Source organism: Silene latifolia, unplaced genomic scaffold, assembly GCF_048544455.1.
Source record: "Silene latifolia isolate original U9 population unplaced genomic scaffold, ASM4854445v1 scaffold_20.1, whole genome shotgun sequence".
NCBI lineage: Eukaryota > Viridiplantae > Streptophyta > Magnoliopsida > Caryophyllales > Caryophyllaceae > Silene > Silene latifolia.
The window spans coordinates 12,570,008-12,587,050 of NW_027413163.1; the positions used below are offsets into that span (position 1 = coordinate 12,570,008).

General features: G+C 38.6%; 1 pseudogene; it reads right to left on the reverse strand.

Annotated features, from left to right (window-relative positions):
* Nucleotides 1–487: 487 nt before the first annotated feature.
* Nucleotides 488–17,043, reverse strand: part of LOC141638335 (cytochrome P450 87A3-like) — a 59,940-nt pseudogene continuing 43,384 nt past the window's right edge.

Consider the following 17,043-nt stretch of genomic DNA (forward strand, 5'->3'; position numbering starts at 1 on the left):
TCTTTAATTGTTTTCAAAAGTGCTAAAATGTCTCTATACATCAGTCTGCTACACTGTTACATAATGAGTATGTTCCATGATTCTCGTGTTTAGGTCTTAATTATAATCTCCATGTTCTTAAGTGAACCACTGAGATTCTGACTCTGTAAACCGCTGAGATAGAACTTAAGTCTTGAAGCAGAGTAGTTTTGAGTAAGGAAAAGTCTTGAAGCGGAGTAGCTTCAAGCAGTTGCAACCGGAGTAGGTTGGCGAGTTATTTTCATTGTAATGGTTTAGTTAAGTTTGAGTAAATTTCTAAACAAGCAATAAAATAACTGTTGGACGTAGGCTCCGGGGTAGGAGCTGAACCAATTTTTTAAACATCGTCTTATTTGTTTATTTACTTTTATGTTCTTTTATCATTCTACTCGTATTCATCAATCTCGCTGCTAGTGTTGTGCAACAGTCATTCATACTGTTGCATAGACCTGTTGTACCTCTTGTGAACTTACAATTCATTAAGTTTCTCAAGTTTGTACTTAATAACTCTTACTTGTGTTAGTCTCTAATCAAGTAAAGGAAATTTTTTTTAAAAAAGGTACATCTAATTCATCCCCTCCCCCTCTTAGGTGTTAATCGTTCTTAACTCTTCATATTGTCAATGAACTTTTCTTATGAGGCTAACGCAACTGACCTGAAATGTATATGTCATTGATTTGTATTCGTTCCATGCAAGCATAGAGTCTTTATTTTCACGTCTTCTAAGAATTTCCTCGTGCTCTTCCTGTCAATTCGTCAATCTGTGAGTTCAAAGCTCGATACATCTGATTCTCTGAATAGTGTGTATGAAATGAAGAACGCGAGTTCTCATATGGGAAAATCTCATGATATGATAATCATAAGAGACCTATGTGTAATGTAATGAGGTAGCTATTCCTTTATTTCAGTTTTAGAGTCAGTTAGGAGGTTGGTATTGTTAGGGATAAAAATCAAGTTTTATCACTCGCGACGTGGCATTTTTTCACTGGCAGAAAGATTGGCAAAAAGTTGGCGAGGTGGCACGCAGCTATTGGTTGATCAAAGAAAGAAGGAATTGATAAGGTGTGGACCATGGGATTAAAAGAGCAAACAAACACAAATGGGCCAAGGATAAATCCCACGTGCAAGAGAGGGAAAGATTGGGCTTTGACCCTTTCAACAACTATTACCTATTTTCATGGTAACAACCCCAGATTCCAGGAGCAGAAGCAGGAGGAAGTTTACTAATCCTAAATCTACTTCTGAAAACTATATAAAGCAAGGCAAGGGAAACATTCAAGGCATTCGAAAATTATCACAAGCAAAGCTTCACTTCTCAAAATCCTGTCTACACTTGGCCATAATTCTGTAGCAAAAAATAATCTTGTATTTCCTTACTTGCGAATTTATCTTCGATTATAGTGAAAAGTTGGCGGGATTCCGACTCCCCCCGCGGTTGTTCCCACACCGGGTTTTCCGCGTCACCAAAAATCCTCTGTCTCGTTCTTTCATTCGTATTTATTTCGTTCATTATCGTTATTTTCATCCAAGTCGTAATTGGCATTAGATTAATCACTATCACTCACATAATTAATTAATAACCGGTAAATTTTTACCAAAACAATTTGGCGCCCACCGTGGGGCATAGTGATCATTTTCTATAGCCAAATCTCGCAAAACCAAACCAGCCGTCACAATGTCTAGAACCAGCCAGAATCCATCCAGCAGCCAGAGCATGTCAGCCCTTTCCTCTGGAGCAGGACCTTCTCCTGCGTCAGCAGGATCGGTGAGCGCTCCTCCAGCATCCAACCAGATGGTTTCCGTCAGCATGTCACCTAGAACCATGCTTCCGCCTCTGCCTCTGAAACCGCTGTAGGTACCCAAGGAAGCAGGCGCGCCCAGCCAGCCCAGATCCAGCAGGGAAAGCAGCCCCAGCAGAGGTGAAGCTGCGTCCAGAGCCCCGATCCAAGAGGGATCAGGTGCAGAAGTTCTCAGAAGCAGAGGACCTCCAGTGCTTGACCCGATGCAGGTGATGATTCAGGGGATGGATACTCTGCGTCAGGCCGTTCAGGATCTGAGGAAAGACAACCAGAACATGATTGCTCAGATTGTGACAGCAGTCCAGCCCAAACTAGCATCAGCACCTAAGGCTCTGAACCTGATCAGCGGTGGAGGATCAAGTCGATCAATTCCGTCAGAACTAGTCACCAGACTAGACCTTGCAGGAGTAGCACCCAGCAAACCAATTGAGCCAGAGGATTGGGATGCCTATCATTTGATAACCCGTCCAGCCTGCAGCAGACATCAGGTAATGCTTTGTTTAGCACCCCGTCAGGATCTGACCTTCCACCTTTTACAGGTACCCCCGCACACCAGACGTCAGGATGACAATCTGGACCTGTCATCAACGCATCAGCTCCATCCTGCAGCCAGTTCCCTAGTGGAGCCTGGATCGGAGGACTGCAGCAGACACCGGGATGGCAGCCTGGATCCATAATCAGTGCAACACCAGTAACCAGTCATCCAGCACTAGGCCAATTTTCTGGAGTGCCCTGGCTAGGAGGTACACCTGCTGGTTTCTTCCCGCCTGTTTCTAACCCTCTTGCAGGAGCAGGTAACTCATTGGAGCAGCAGTACCAGGAGCTGAGAGAGATGATGTACAGGATACCAGGCGTAGTACATCCATTAGAGAAAGCGGCACGCGATAGCTCACTACTACATTTAGATTCTATAGCAACACTTTGCTATTGTTGCATAATGTCATATAAATGTTGCAATAGAGTTTATGCAACACTTAATCAAGTGCTACATCAGGTCTTGTTGCATTAGGTCATTGCAACGCTTAATGCAACACTTTTTAATCTGAAGCAACACTTTTGAAAAGTGTTGCATTGGTCATGTTTATGCAACGCTTTTTCAAATGCAAAGGCAACATTTTTTATCTTCTAATGCAACATTTCTTATGTAAAAAAAGCAACACTTCCTGAAGTAATGCAATACTTTTCATGTTGATAAGCAACACTTATATGAAATTAATGCAACATTTTTATTTTGGAAACGCAACACTGGTTACGTCCCAAAACAACACTTATAATAAACAAATGCAACACTAATTTATTCAAAAACAACACTTAATAAAGTGCAACGACATAAGGACTTGTAAGGCACGCAACAATTATAATTCTCTCTAATTGTGCATTCAATTGATTCAGTCTCAAAAATATATGTCAATTACATTTCAAAAAAGGATCAAAAGTAGAACTTCGATCGCAAATGTTCAATTATTTAACTAAAACAAATATAACAAATGTTTAAATAGAACAAATAATAATTCTTAACGACTATTTGAAAGCTACTAATTATAAGTATTCATTCTTGTATTGTGAGCATATATATGTTGCCAACCGGACAAAAAATCAACCCGTCATTATTGTTAATACCTCAAATGCAACCTGTAACATAAAAAATAGAACATTATTAGATTTGAGGTAAGCGTATGTTTGTGACTTTGTATAATGACAACTGTATAATGACCTAGACTTCTACAGTGCCCATTTTTTTTTCGGTAGATACCTTGAGCATATAGCAGATATATTTATATATACTAAAGCTTGAACTTAACGCAAGAAGTTATATTTATCTCGTATTGATCACACATTTTCTCTCATTTTTTTCCTTTTGATTGCCCTCAAACCGAGTCTTGTAGAATCTTATCTAAGAGGAACACATCTTATGAGAATTTTCCATAGCTGTAACTAACTATCATGTAAGAGTAAGACCATTCTATTTTTCCGTCTCACCAATAACGTCATAACTTCCATACGACAATTCATGCTAACCAGCAAACCTAAATGATTGAGGAACTAAGGCTTCGGTGTAGTACAGTGTAAGGTACGACCAATGAAAACATGTATTTAGCCAAAGACCATTCACAGAAAATAGTTCAAAGTCAGGCCTTGTACGCGGCTATCTAACATAAACAAAGTCACAAACATACTCCCATTGACTAATGGTTTAGGTGTACTTTTGGCTCGACTGTTTATGTAAGCGTATTCAAATGGGGTATAGAGTTTTATTCAAATGCAACTCCATTCATAACGTATCCGTAATACTCGCCAAAACTGAACTATGCCCCTGCACCTCAGAATTCACATCACCTCAGAATTCCACCAACTTCGACTCAAGACCAGTAAACACACTCACAGCCGACGCACTAGGGACACCAGCTGCAGGAATATATATACACATGTTCACCTCAGAATTCACATCAGCTAAAACCGAACTCAACACTTATAACCTATTATCGACACTTGACATCCAATCGAAGAACTGTGGCTCAAGTGAAACAGTAGTATCTGAGCTAGAAATGATTTAGCACATCTAGGGATAGGGAGCTAAATGGTGATCAGAGGACTGCAGCTCACTAATTTAACATAAAATTCACAGACAACACAGATTCAGGCTAAGCGTAAGGGTATTTCCCACACAGGCACATATTCAAGCCTTAGATGATTCTGCATCAACTACTAACTGTCCACACAGGGTATTTTCAACAACAATTTAAGAAAGCAACACAGCAACACCTACTGCAGCCAGCAGAACGCACTTTTCGAAAAATAAATTAAAATTACCGGAGAAAATTACAGACAAAAAGAATGAACAATGAAGGAATATATATACCTCATGTTAAGTACTCCTTGACAACATCTGGAGGTAGTCTTCCAATTATCTTTGTCAGTATTTGGTCTCTCATTAACTCTCTTTCATTTTCAATATCTTTTTGCATGCTTTCTAACTCCGCCTTCTTCTTGAGATGTTCTGCTTCATGTTCTTTAATTCGTTTACTCATTTCGCAGTCCATGTCTTTTCGCCAATCTTCACGTAGAGTAGTTTTCAAAGACTCCAAAACCTCCACTGGAACAACATAAGAGGGTTGTGTACCATTCACCTCCTTCAACCTTTTATTAGACACATCTCTGCCAAATAATCTACGACGGCCGTCATATTCCTTGCCCATGACATGCAAAAAGGGGTCTGTTGGGCATTCTCCATCATCAGGTACATAATTTTTCATGTTTGCCTATAATTAGACTTATGATTAGACTTTCACTCGTCAAAAAAATTTTGAATGCATCAGAATAATTATAATGAGCCAACCAGAAAATTAATTAACTTACTATCTTTCCTTCTGTATCATCATACGACTCTTTATACTTTTTTCCAATTTTTCTTGCACGAGTATGCTCAAACAATTTAGCAAGAGAAGGTGGCTCTTTGTCTGGATTTTCATTTTTCTGTAAAATGGGAAATAGCATAATATATACTTCGGTAAAAATGATCTATCTATAGTTCATAACTGATGACATCCATTTAAATTACCAGTTCCTCTCGTATAATTGCAAAACTTTTTGGCCCAGCCGTGTGCATATTTTTTTGAGCCAACCGACGATCACGGTTACGAGAGCATCGTTGCTGCACATTAGATAAATGCATAGAAATAGTGAACCACACTTGCGTAATTAAAGACGATTTATATATATATATATATAGCCAAAAACATTATGAGTTATAAATTCAAGTATAAGGAGATGAATATCACCTTCTCAGACTTTTTTTTCCATGTGGCAAGTAATTTTAGAAAGTCCTCATCAGGAACTAGTTTAGATCTATTTCGCCACCTACTTTTATCATCTTTATAGCGGTAGAAATGCTTTCTCTTGAAACGACATTTGTGGACTCTCCATGCATCTCTAACAGTCTTCATTACCCAGTCTTTACCTTCATCTGGTACTATATATTTTCCCTACATAGAATATAATGGTTTTGTACAATTTTGAAAAATAAAATAATGAAGGCGCTACTGAATTCAAGTAAGCTATAATTAAAAGGAGGCATACCAAGATATAATCCCACAGTTTATCTTTGTTAGGGACTTTCCGCCAAGAGTCAAAGACTAAGGGTACATAGTCATAATCCCGAGCTAATGTACCTAAAAAACGAGAAAATTCACCTACAATGTCTTGCTTCTCCAATATGGGACCAATTGGTTGCCCAAACTCATTTAGAATGATGGTCACCCTTTTCTCCAACGGTCGCGTGTGTACATGGTGTAACATTTTTGGTCCTCTTGTACCGCCTTCTAAGATAGCTACAAGCAATATATAATTAAATATCCATATAATATACAAAATATTTTTATATATGTAATATAAAAAAAATACAAGAAATAAACTAATATTAATTTACCATCTAGTTCAAGATCTTGAATATCCAAGTTTATTTCCTCACTCTCATCTTCAGGATATTCCTCTTCAGAGCTATGTGTCTCGCCTTCAGTACTACTATCAGTTAATGGATCTCCTCCAAAACATGCTGCTATAAGTTCATCTCGTTCGGCTTGAGATGAATTTTCGTAGTGAACTGCATTTTTTTAATAAGTTGAATGAAAAAACTAAATAGTATAAAGGATGATAATTATAAAATTAAAATATCTTACCCTACACATTATGATATGGTACAGTTACCTCCTATCGTATCTCCCTGAGTCGGCGAAGGCTGGATATAAGTTTCATGCGTCTTTGAGCCAATGTTTAAGTCTTCTCTGGTAGGGGTGAAATGTGATGATTGACCAAAATCAGTACTCATTTCTTTTTCTTTTTGCATCTGGTTTCTCATCAAGATCATGTCAGCCATAGTCATGTTTCTCCTCACATTGATTTCCCGTCCGATCTTTGTCAAGGTGTTTTTGGAGCTCGAACAGTTGTTGGTTTTTGTTAGCTTGACATTGATTTCTCAATCTAGTCACTGACCTAGGTGGTATATATTGTGCACGTTGCCGACTACCAAACTGAGAAACCTGCATATACATTAGTAGGTAGACATGTAATAAAAAAATTGAACAGATAAGAGAAAAAAAAATGTACAGATCAGACAAAAATTATGAACAAATCAGTGTTGCTGATTAGAGAAAAAAATGAACTGTACAGATCAAAGAAACCTGCATATTCAGATCAGAGAAAAACAGAGAAACCTTTTTATGACGAACTTCGGCATTTACATGATCATCATCCTCAGACTCAGTGTTGCTAGGAACATAATTCAGATCTTCTTTGTCAGAATGATTTGTTCTTCCTAATTTATTTTGTTTTCCTCTTTTGTTCTTGCTACTTTCAACCAGGCTTTTTGACGACTGTACAATATTCTGTATCCCCAACTCTTCCATCCTTGCCTGATTTTGTGCAATTTTTTCAATGCGAACTCTCTCATATTCATTCAAGCTTCCTTTCATACTTCAATTGCAGTAATGTTAACATCAGAACAAAAAAAATTCAGACAAAAGATCTAATTCATTATAAATGAAATTTAGTTAGATCAAATTTAGGCAAAAGATAAAAAAAACCCGACAGAAATGTAAGATAAAAGATAAAAAATATTCAGACAAACAATTCAGGCATAATAATCATCAATGAAAGACACTACAAATGTATAAAATTTTTTCTCTTGTCACTACTCATTAGTCCTCGTCACTATGTTCTTCCTCAGCTTTCATCCAGTCCCATAAGGTGTCATCATTGTCATCACTGTCATTATTTAAATCACACAAATTATTAGTGTTGACCAATACAGTATTTGCATCAACAACCGTAGGATCTATATCTTCTCTTGACAATTTGATATTCTCTTCAGGTTCCACATGCCGAGAATGCATTATAAGGTCATTATTAGGTTCTGCAGTTTCAATGTCATAATCAAATATGTCTCTTGGAATGTTAGTCATGACATATTGCAACCCATCTACGATTGGATCTGCCACATAAAATATTTGATGCACTTGAGATGGCATGACAAACGGATCATCCACTGAACATTATTTGTTCACATTAACACAAGTAATCCCATATTCATCTTTCTCCACTTGATACCACTCACAACGAAACAACACAAGAGTAAACTTAGACCAATAGTTCAGCTCAATTATTTCTAGAATTGCACCATAATAGGTAACATCCCCATCAACAGGATTTTTGTCTTTAGAGCTAGCAAAACTTGAAGTTAAAGCAGAGAGGGTTACACCACTATTTTGTGTTTTGCATCTGACATCGCGTGATTTGGTATAGAACTCATAGCCATTTGCATAATAACCCTTGAACCTTTTGGCTGTAGGACTAGGTCCTTTAGCAAGCCAAAATATTTGTTCAGAGACACCGTTTTGGCTTGCCTTTTATTTCAACCAGTTTGGGAAATCATGACCGTGATTACGTGCACGTTTCCATTTGCTTTTCCTACTCTGACAGTTTACGAAAGCTTCATGTTCTCTACACAAAGCAGTGAAACAATAAATTCAGAAATTAAAGAAGTAAACGTAATTAAAAATCTATAAGGTCAAAAAAGTTTTGAAAACTGGTTTTCTTACTTTGAACTGGTTGCAGGTCGTTCCTTATGACATTCATAAGGTTTATAAGTGGCAGCTAGGTGATTATGTTAAAGTGTGCAGTTTGTGGTAATGGTCAGGAAACTCTGCATAATTTGTTTTTTAATTGTGAATATAGTAGGCAATGCTTGTTGTTGGTTCAAGGATGACAGTAATGGATATATATGTTGGGTGTAAATAGATGGATTTGATTATTAATGAGAAGTTTACATTTCACCAAAAAAATAAAAAACGTAATTATAAAAATTAATGCTTATGATATAATGTTAGTAATCAAATTATATGATAAAGTTACTTACTTTATGCACTGATCAACTTCTTGACTATCTGAATTGAATAAGGCGTAGCGATGCGCCTGCGCAGCTAATTTGGTGTCCAGAGTGAACAGTCGTCCATTTCTTTGCTTCTTTCTTCCCAAAGGATGACCACAATTACCAAATATTGTAGTGTCAAGTTCCTCTGTTTCATTAGCTGACATGTCACATGTGGTTTTGTCATATCTTGTGTTGCCTCCATCCACGTACCGAGAGCAAAAGTTCATGCATTCCTCAATCAAATAACCTTCTGCAATAGATCCTTCTGGACGACCTCTATTGCGCACATATGATTTCAATTTACATAAATATCTTTCAATGAAAAACATCCCTCTCCCTTGCACAGGACCCCCAAGCCTAATTTCCTCTACTAGGTGAATGGGCAGATGTACCATGATGTCGAAGAAACTTGGGAGAAATATTTTTTCTAAGTCACATAATATTTGGATGATTTAAGATTCTAAGAAATCAAGTTCTTGTGGATTTAGCACTTTACTGTACAGTTTTCGGAAATAATTTCCTAATCTAATCAAAGGAAGCGCCACATGCTTGGGAAGGCACCTTCTCACAGCAACTTGAAGCAAGTAATGTAACATGATATGAGCATCATGACTTTTATATCCTGAAACTTTCCTTTGCGCTAAATTCACACATCGCGAAATATTAGAGCCGAAGCCATAAGGAAGTTTTGCTCCTTTCAAAGCACGACAAAATATATCCTTTTCTTTTGTAGACATTGAATAACATGCCTTTGGGAAGAAGACATGTCTCTGCTCTTGTGACAGTTGAGGATGTAGGTCATGTTTGATACCCATATCTAATAGGTCAAAGCGAGCATTGGGGTGATCCTTACTTTTATCAGACATATCCAATAAAGTTCCCAGTACATTGTCAAAAACATTTTTTTCAATGTGCATCACGTCCAGGTTATGTCGACATTTATTGTGTGTTTCCAAAAAAGAAGGCAATTCAAAAATATAGACTTCTTCTTCCATGGGGAGTCACTTTTGTTCTTTTGCTTCTCTTTCTTCCCAAAAGAATACACAAATTCAGACAACTCATCTAAGACATGAAATCCTTTTAGGGGTCTGGGACGGGTTCTTAGTTCAACTTTACCATTAAAAGACTTCTTATCACGTCGCAATGGATCATTAACATCTAAAAATCTGCGACCACCCATATAACACATTTTTTTGCTATGTTTCAGATATAAGGACTCTGTTTCATGGTTAAAACTTGGACAAGCAAACTTCCCTTTTGTTTTCCATCCCGATAACATTGAATTCCCAGGAAAGTCACTAATTGTCCATGTCAAAGCAGCATGTAACTTAAATGTTTCATTCCTAAATTTATCATATGTTTCAAGCCCTACATTCCATAAGTCTTTTAATTCCTCTATCAAAGGCTGTAAGTATACGTCAATATTATTCCCAGGACCCTCGGGACCGGGAATGAGCAGTGATAGCATAAAATTTTCCGGTTTCATGAACATCCAAGGTGGCAAATTGTAATTGACCAACACAACGGGCCATGTACTGTGAGATACACTCATAGTTTGAAATGGATTGAACCCATCAGAAGCCAGTCCTAACCTTACATTTCTAGGTTCATTAGCAAATAAAGGGAATAGAGAATCAAAGTCCTTCCAAGCTAACCCGTCTGCAAGGTGTCTTAGATACCCATCTTTTGGACGTTTATTGGCATGCCATGTCATAGCTTCTGCAGTTTCTGAATTCATCTATACTCTTTGTAGCCTAGGTTCTAGTGGAAAATGCCATAGACCTTTGCAGGTATACGGCGACTATTCGAAGTCTTTGAAGTCTTATTAGATGAATTTGCTTCGCATTTTTTCCATTTTGAGGCATGACATTTATAACACTCTTCAGCATTTTCAAACTCTTTCCAATATAGCATACAATCGTTAGGACACGCACATATTTTTTTATAATCAAGACCCAAATCCCTCACAATTTTCTTAGCTTCAGTGAAGTTTCCCGGAATTTTAGCTTCCGGGACCATGTCTCTTAGCAATTGAAGGAGATCATTGAATGCCACATTACTAATTCCATGAAGTGTCTTGTACAAAAATAGTCGAATGACAAAAGACAGTTTTGAAAATTTGTTACAGCCCGGGAATAATTCTTGTTGACCCTCTTCTAGCAACTTATAAACCTTTTTAGCTTCATCATTGGGACCATTTTGTACGTTAGTGTCACCTTCAAAACAACTTCTAAATCTATCGTCTAACAATGTATTGGTATTGTCATTGAAATTTTCTTCTTCATCAAGGGTTTCAACTATGGTTTCAGTTGATAAAGGATCCTCTCCATGAAAAGTCCAAACATAATAATCCTCAACAAAACCAAATGCTTTTAAATGATCATACACCTCATGTCTTCGTAACCAATATCGGTTTATACACCTCTTACATGGACATCTTATTTGACTCCCATGAGCAGCCTTAGAAAATGACACATTCAGGAACTCAATGACTCCATTTTCAAACTCAGGCAAACGTCTAGCTATATACATCCAACTTCTATCATTCCTCATCCTCTGAATTCTGAATTAAATAAGCACAAATTATAAATTTAACAATGTAATTACTCGACAAAGTTGACTGTAATTGAAACAGACTCATTCCTACTTTAATTTCGTTTGGTATAGTTTCCTATTGTATAAAAAAAATTACTAACGTCCCTAGATATAAATAGTAGGATTTTTCTTTCTAACATACACTACTACAAAAAAAAAAAAGAATAAGTAACACCTAATAGAGAACGGTTAAGTTAAATGTTGTATTTTGTAAATATTCATTGCGACTATCTTATTCGTAGTAGTATTTTGTTGAATGTTGTTTGCACTCAAGTAACTCAGGGACTTACTCAGTGAGCATTATGTATTGGATTCTAACATTAGATATACAGGAAAAAAAATATTAGCTTTATTTTCAATCATGTGCAGATAGAAGATCCCCTTACCCTGCCATAGGGGGAACTCAAAAATTTACTGAGGCGTTGAGGCAACAGTGTTGTTGTTTCTTAATGGGCAAAGGTATTCAATGATTTGATCTAATAGTGAATGTTAGCAGGGTAGGGAGCATACTGGTGAAGAAATGAAAATCAAGGGAGACCAACCAAATTTAGCAGGACAAGTTAATGCTGTCTCGATGTTATTTAGCAACGATCTGTGACAATTTGACACAGACAATATATGAATACAAAACATTGAGTTTCCATAAACAATGAAACCAAAGACAAAAAAACGTCAACATATACGCAGTATTTTTCAATTTTGGTTTGGGTAGATATAATGGTTGGCAACCATTAATGCAGCAGATAGTGCCTCAAAACGTGGTAATGTAAAACCTTCAAAACCTACATAACTCTGGCCTGCACGCTCTTTCCAGAGGTCAGTAAAACTGGAAACCTACCCTCATTTTAAAAACGGTTCAGAGAAATTTCATGTTCATCAAAACAGTGGTATTACTGATCTGGAAAAAATTCCACTAATTTGGGTACCTAGATCAGAGACTTCCAATTCTAAAGACAGTCACAACATTTCTAAGAAAATGGATAAAATTGAGAAAAACAGATTAAAAACAAACTGCCACCATGAAGCAGCTGTACAACTCCACTGTGCCTCCAACCCTTCATCACAGCAGCATAACCCACCCACCAACTTGCAAAAAAAACCACCCAACTCAGTGACTCACGTCTAGAATATATTGTAAACAAACTTGGATAAGTTTATGTCTCCCACTTCCGACAATACACCCACTCAACTACTCCCTTTACTGGGAATCCCTGTGGCACCAGTGCACCACCACAAGCTCCATAACCAACTACCCAGTACCCACTATCCACTGCCGAATATCAACCAATGACCTAACAAAAATCAAACCACCCCCTAACAAAATAGGGGAATGAGTGGTGAGTTTTTGTATTAGTAAGCAGATAGGAACGTAACTGGGGTAACTGACCACATTAAGTATATTGTGATAACATCAACAAGGAACTATTCCATCACTATTTAGAAATCACCCGCAACAATGGCCTTCTGTCAATGACCACCAAACATCAGGCACTAAAATTCCATATTTTTCTGTTTCGTATTCAATGAAAACTCAAAAGTTCCCAAAACGAGAGACCATATTAATTATGAGCAGTTGAACACCTAGAGTTAAATGACCATATTAAGTCAAATGTCATAACAGCAATAAGGAACTACACCATCAGAAACACGATACAGAGACCACAATAGGGAAGAAACGAGGGTCAAAGACTGTGAATTGAAAACACATGATTAAGCCTAAATTCAATTGTACTAAAATTGACGAACCTGTAAGGTTTAATTCCATTCAACTCAACAATTAAACATACATGACCATCACACCAACAATGAGAACAACAAAGCATCCAAAACGAGAGAAATGGATTAGATGCAGGAAACAAAATTCGAAAAAAATTAATTAACAGGAATGAAAAGAGATAATTAGATGCAGGAAACAAAATTTGAAAAAAACAATTCAATAATGACTTTGAACAATGAGAAATGGTAAAAATAATTGAAATTGGATGAGTATCATACCTTTCGACAGAATCCCAATCAATTATACTGATCGACGTTAAAGATGAATCAAAGTTGAGATTGACTTCGCCGTTTACTGATGAAACAAAGTTGAGATTGAATGATGTGAATGAAGAAGACGTGAAGGAATGAATGAATGAAGAATGAGGGAGTGAATGAAAAATTTGGCGCAATGAACGATCGAAAAATTTGGCGATGGATGAATGAAGAATGTATGAGAACGAACGAAAAAAATTTAGGCGGTGGATGTGAATGAAGCAACGATAGACGTGTGACTGAATGGTTGAACTTCCCTTAAAAAAATTGGCGCAATTTCATTTGGACTGAAAAAATTTTAAGGCCCAAAAAATAAAAATGAAAAAATTTTAAGAGGAAATATATACTTATGTGACATAAGTGTTGCTCAAGTGTTGCGACAAAATGCAACACTTGTATAAGAACGTTGCACTTATAGTAATACATTGCAACACTTAATTTAAAGTGATGCCCTATGTAAGTAAAAGCAACATTTTTAAATAAAGCGTTGCTTAATTAACTAAAACTTGCAACACAAACCGTAAGTGTTGCACACGAAATGTTGCATTATGTCTACTTTTGTAGTAGTGGCTATACAGACTCACCTTTCGTGGACGATATAGCCGTCGTCGGCGTTCCTAAAGGATGTGTACCACCAACCATGACGCTCTACGACGGAACCACATATCCACTTGATCACGTCAACCACTACAACCAAAAAATGATGGTGATAACCGCGACCGGGCCAATAAAGGAAGCTTGTATGTGCAAAGGATTGGGATCGACCTTGTCTGAAGAAGCCCTGGAGTGGTTCGTCGGCCTGCCCAATAAAAGTATAGCCAACTTCGCCGACCTAGTTAATGCATTCAACCAACAGTTCGCCAGCAGCAGAAAGCCAGAGAAGCAGACCAGCGACCTCTATCGGATAGTGCAAGGGTTTGAGGAATCTACCCGCGATTACTTGAACAGGTTTAACAAGGAGAAGGTGTCAATCCCGAGGTGCGATATATCGACCGCTATACAAGCCTTCCGCCGAGGACTGCACCAGAATTCAGAGCTATTCAAAGACCTGACCATGCATCCGTGCACTACCTTTGAGGAGGTACAATCAAAGGCGATTGCTGTCATGAGGCTAGAGGAAGACTCTGCACCCATAAGAGGCACTTACGATTCAGAACCAGTATCCAGAAAAGCCCCGGTAGAAAAGAGGAGCGAAAGACCAGGACCCTACAGCAGAAGCGAGAATAAGGTGTATGGAAGCACAGAAGGGAAGGACGACGCAGACCTACCCCCAGAGGAAGACTCAAAGATTCGAGTGGATAAAGGAGCACGAGAAAGCATTTAAGGAATTGAAACATTATCTCAGCACTCCGCCACTCCTGTCGAAACCAGAGCCAGGGGAGCCATTATTCCTGTATATGTCAGTCACAGAAGCAGCAACAAGTGCAGTGTTAGTACGAGAGCAGGAGGGGTCACAACATCCAGTACACTACGTCATTAAGTCTCTACTTCCTGCAGGGACCAGACCCAGGCAGAGTAGGACATTCTGAATCTGGAGGAAGACAAAGGAGAACAAGTGTGGAAGCTACATGTGGACGAAGCCTCCAGGAGCAGGAGTAGGATTGGTCCTCAAATCACCCCAGAGAGATCTCATAGCCCAGGCTATACGATGTGAATTCAAGGCCACAAACAACGAAGCAGAATATGAGGCCTTGATCCTGGGTCTGAAGCTAGCTCTGGATCCGAAGATCGGACACCTCCAGGTTTGCAGTGATTCTCAATTTATAGTTAACCATGTAAATGACTCTTATGAAGCCAAGGACTCCAGGATGATGGCATACCTAGATATAGCAAAGGAGTTGACCCTCAGATTTTCCAAGTTCAACATCAAACAAATCCCTAGAGACCAGAACGCAGAAGCAGATGTGCTAGCCACCTTGGGGGCAACCTTCAAAGCAGGAGACATCTCCACAATACCAATTGTCCACGTGCTGGAGCCAGCGATACTAAAACCTAAGCAGGAAGCAAGAGTGTTGTGCAGCACTAGAAGTGAAGAAGATACTCCAGACTGGAGGAAACCGTACTTGGACTGGCTGCAGAATGACACCCTGCCAACAGATAAAAAGGAGGAAATCCCTCGTTGGACCCTACCTCAGATGCCTGGACCGGGAAGAGTCTCAGGCTGTTTTGCATGCTCTCCACAGTGGAGAATGCGGAAACCATGCAGGGGGCAGGAGCCTGTCTAATAAAGTACTGAGGTAGAGATACTTTTAGCCCACAGTGCGCAAAGATGCTGTAGAATTTGCAAAAAGGTGCGACGCCTGTCAGAGGCATGCACATGTCACCACCAAAGACATGGTCAAGAATCGGTACTCAAACCTACCGAGATACAAACTCAACCAAGTTCTAGATTTTGCTTTGAACATTCTCGCTCAATATTTTTATGGTTCAAAACTTTTGCATCTATTTCGAATTTAACATTTTCTGGTTCTGAAAATTTTCTGTATATATTCTGAGTTCGACATTTTCTGGTTCTGAAAAATTTCTACATATATTTTAAGTTCAACATTTTCTGGTTCTGAAAATTTCCTGCACGTATTTCAATCTCAACATTTTCTGGTTCTGAAAAGACCCTACATGTATTCTGACCATGATATTTCCTGATTTTGAAAGTTTTTCAAGTTAGTAAACCACTTTAATATTTTAAGTGAAGAAGTTCCTTTTTATAAATATCTTTCAAACAAATGACCAAGTGAATAAAAATGCAAACTAATCTGGCAGGGTCTGTATTCACTACGATAGGCGTGTGTCCGTGGCTAGCACGCATAACCGGACATCGGTCTCCTCGATGCATTAGCACCCACGCAAGCATGGCTTCTTCCGAACGAGTGGGCGTACTAGACCCTTTTTAGCCAAAGAATCAAACAGCGATGGCCAAACATACAGCATAAAACGTGCATGCACAAATCAAAAGTACGCCAGAAACGGCAAGATACAAAGCAAACGATAGAACACCTGCGACACTCGCAACACATGCTCAAACATGATCATTCTCACGACACATTGATAAACATTGCATTCCCGACATATAAGTTCATATTGTGTCTACATTGGTTAGATTTTTAGATCATGCATTAGAAGGTCATCGCATACACCTAGGTTGTATTACTAACATTTCTCAGGTACCAGCTGCATATAAACTGCGCAAGCAAGTTTTTCCAGAGGTTCTCAGCACCAGAATCACCTATGCCGACCAGACGCAGAACAGTAGAGTCAGGAGAAGGCTGGACCTAGCATCCACCAGCTGGATCCATCATTCACCAGCAATGGGGGATCCAAGTGCAGAGTTAGACCCAGAAACAGGAATAGTCCCAGAAACAGGAACAGTTCCAGACGCAGGAGCAAAGTTAAATGGTGGAGCAGACCCATGGATTGGGGGCATGGCTGAAAATGGAGTAATCTCAATGAGAACAGACTCTGTGGCCAAATCAGGAGTATGCCCTCTTTCTGGCGCTGGATCCATATGCAGAACTAGGATCTGCCTTTCTCTTCTGAGCACCTAGGAGAGGGAAACAAAGATCCCACTGCTGCACTCAGTCTCGTGTAGATCTCAACCAGCCGAAATCTCCTGGGAATCTGAGTCCTACTTTGGAGGGACCCCCAGGAGCAGGGGACCTAGAGACAGAAGACTCAGAA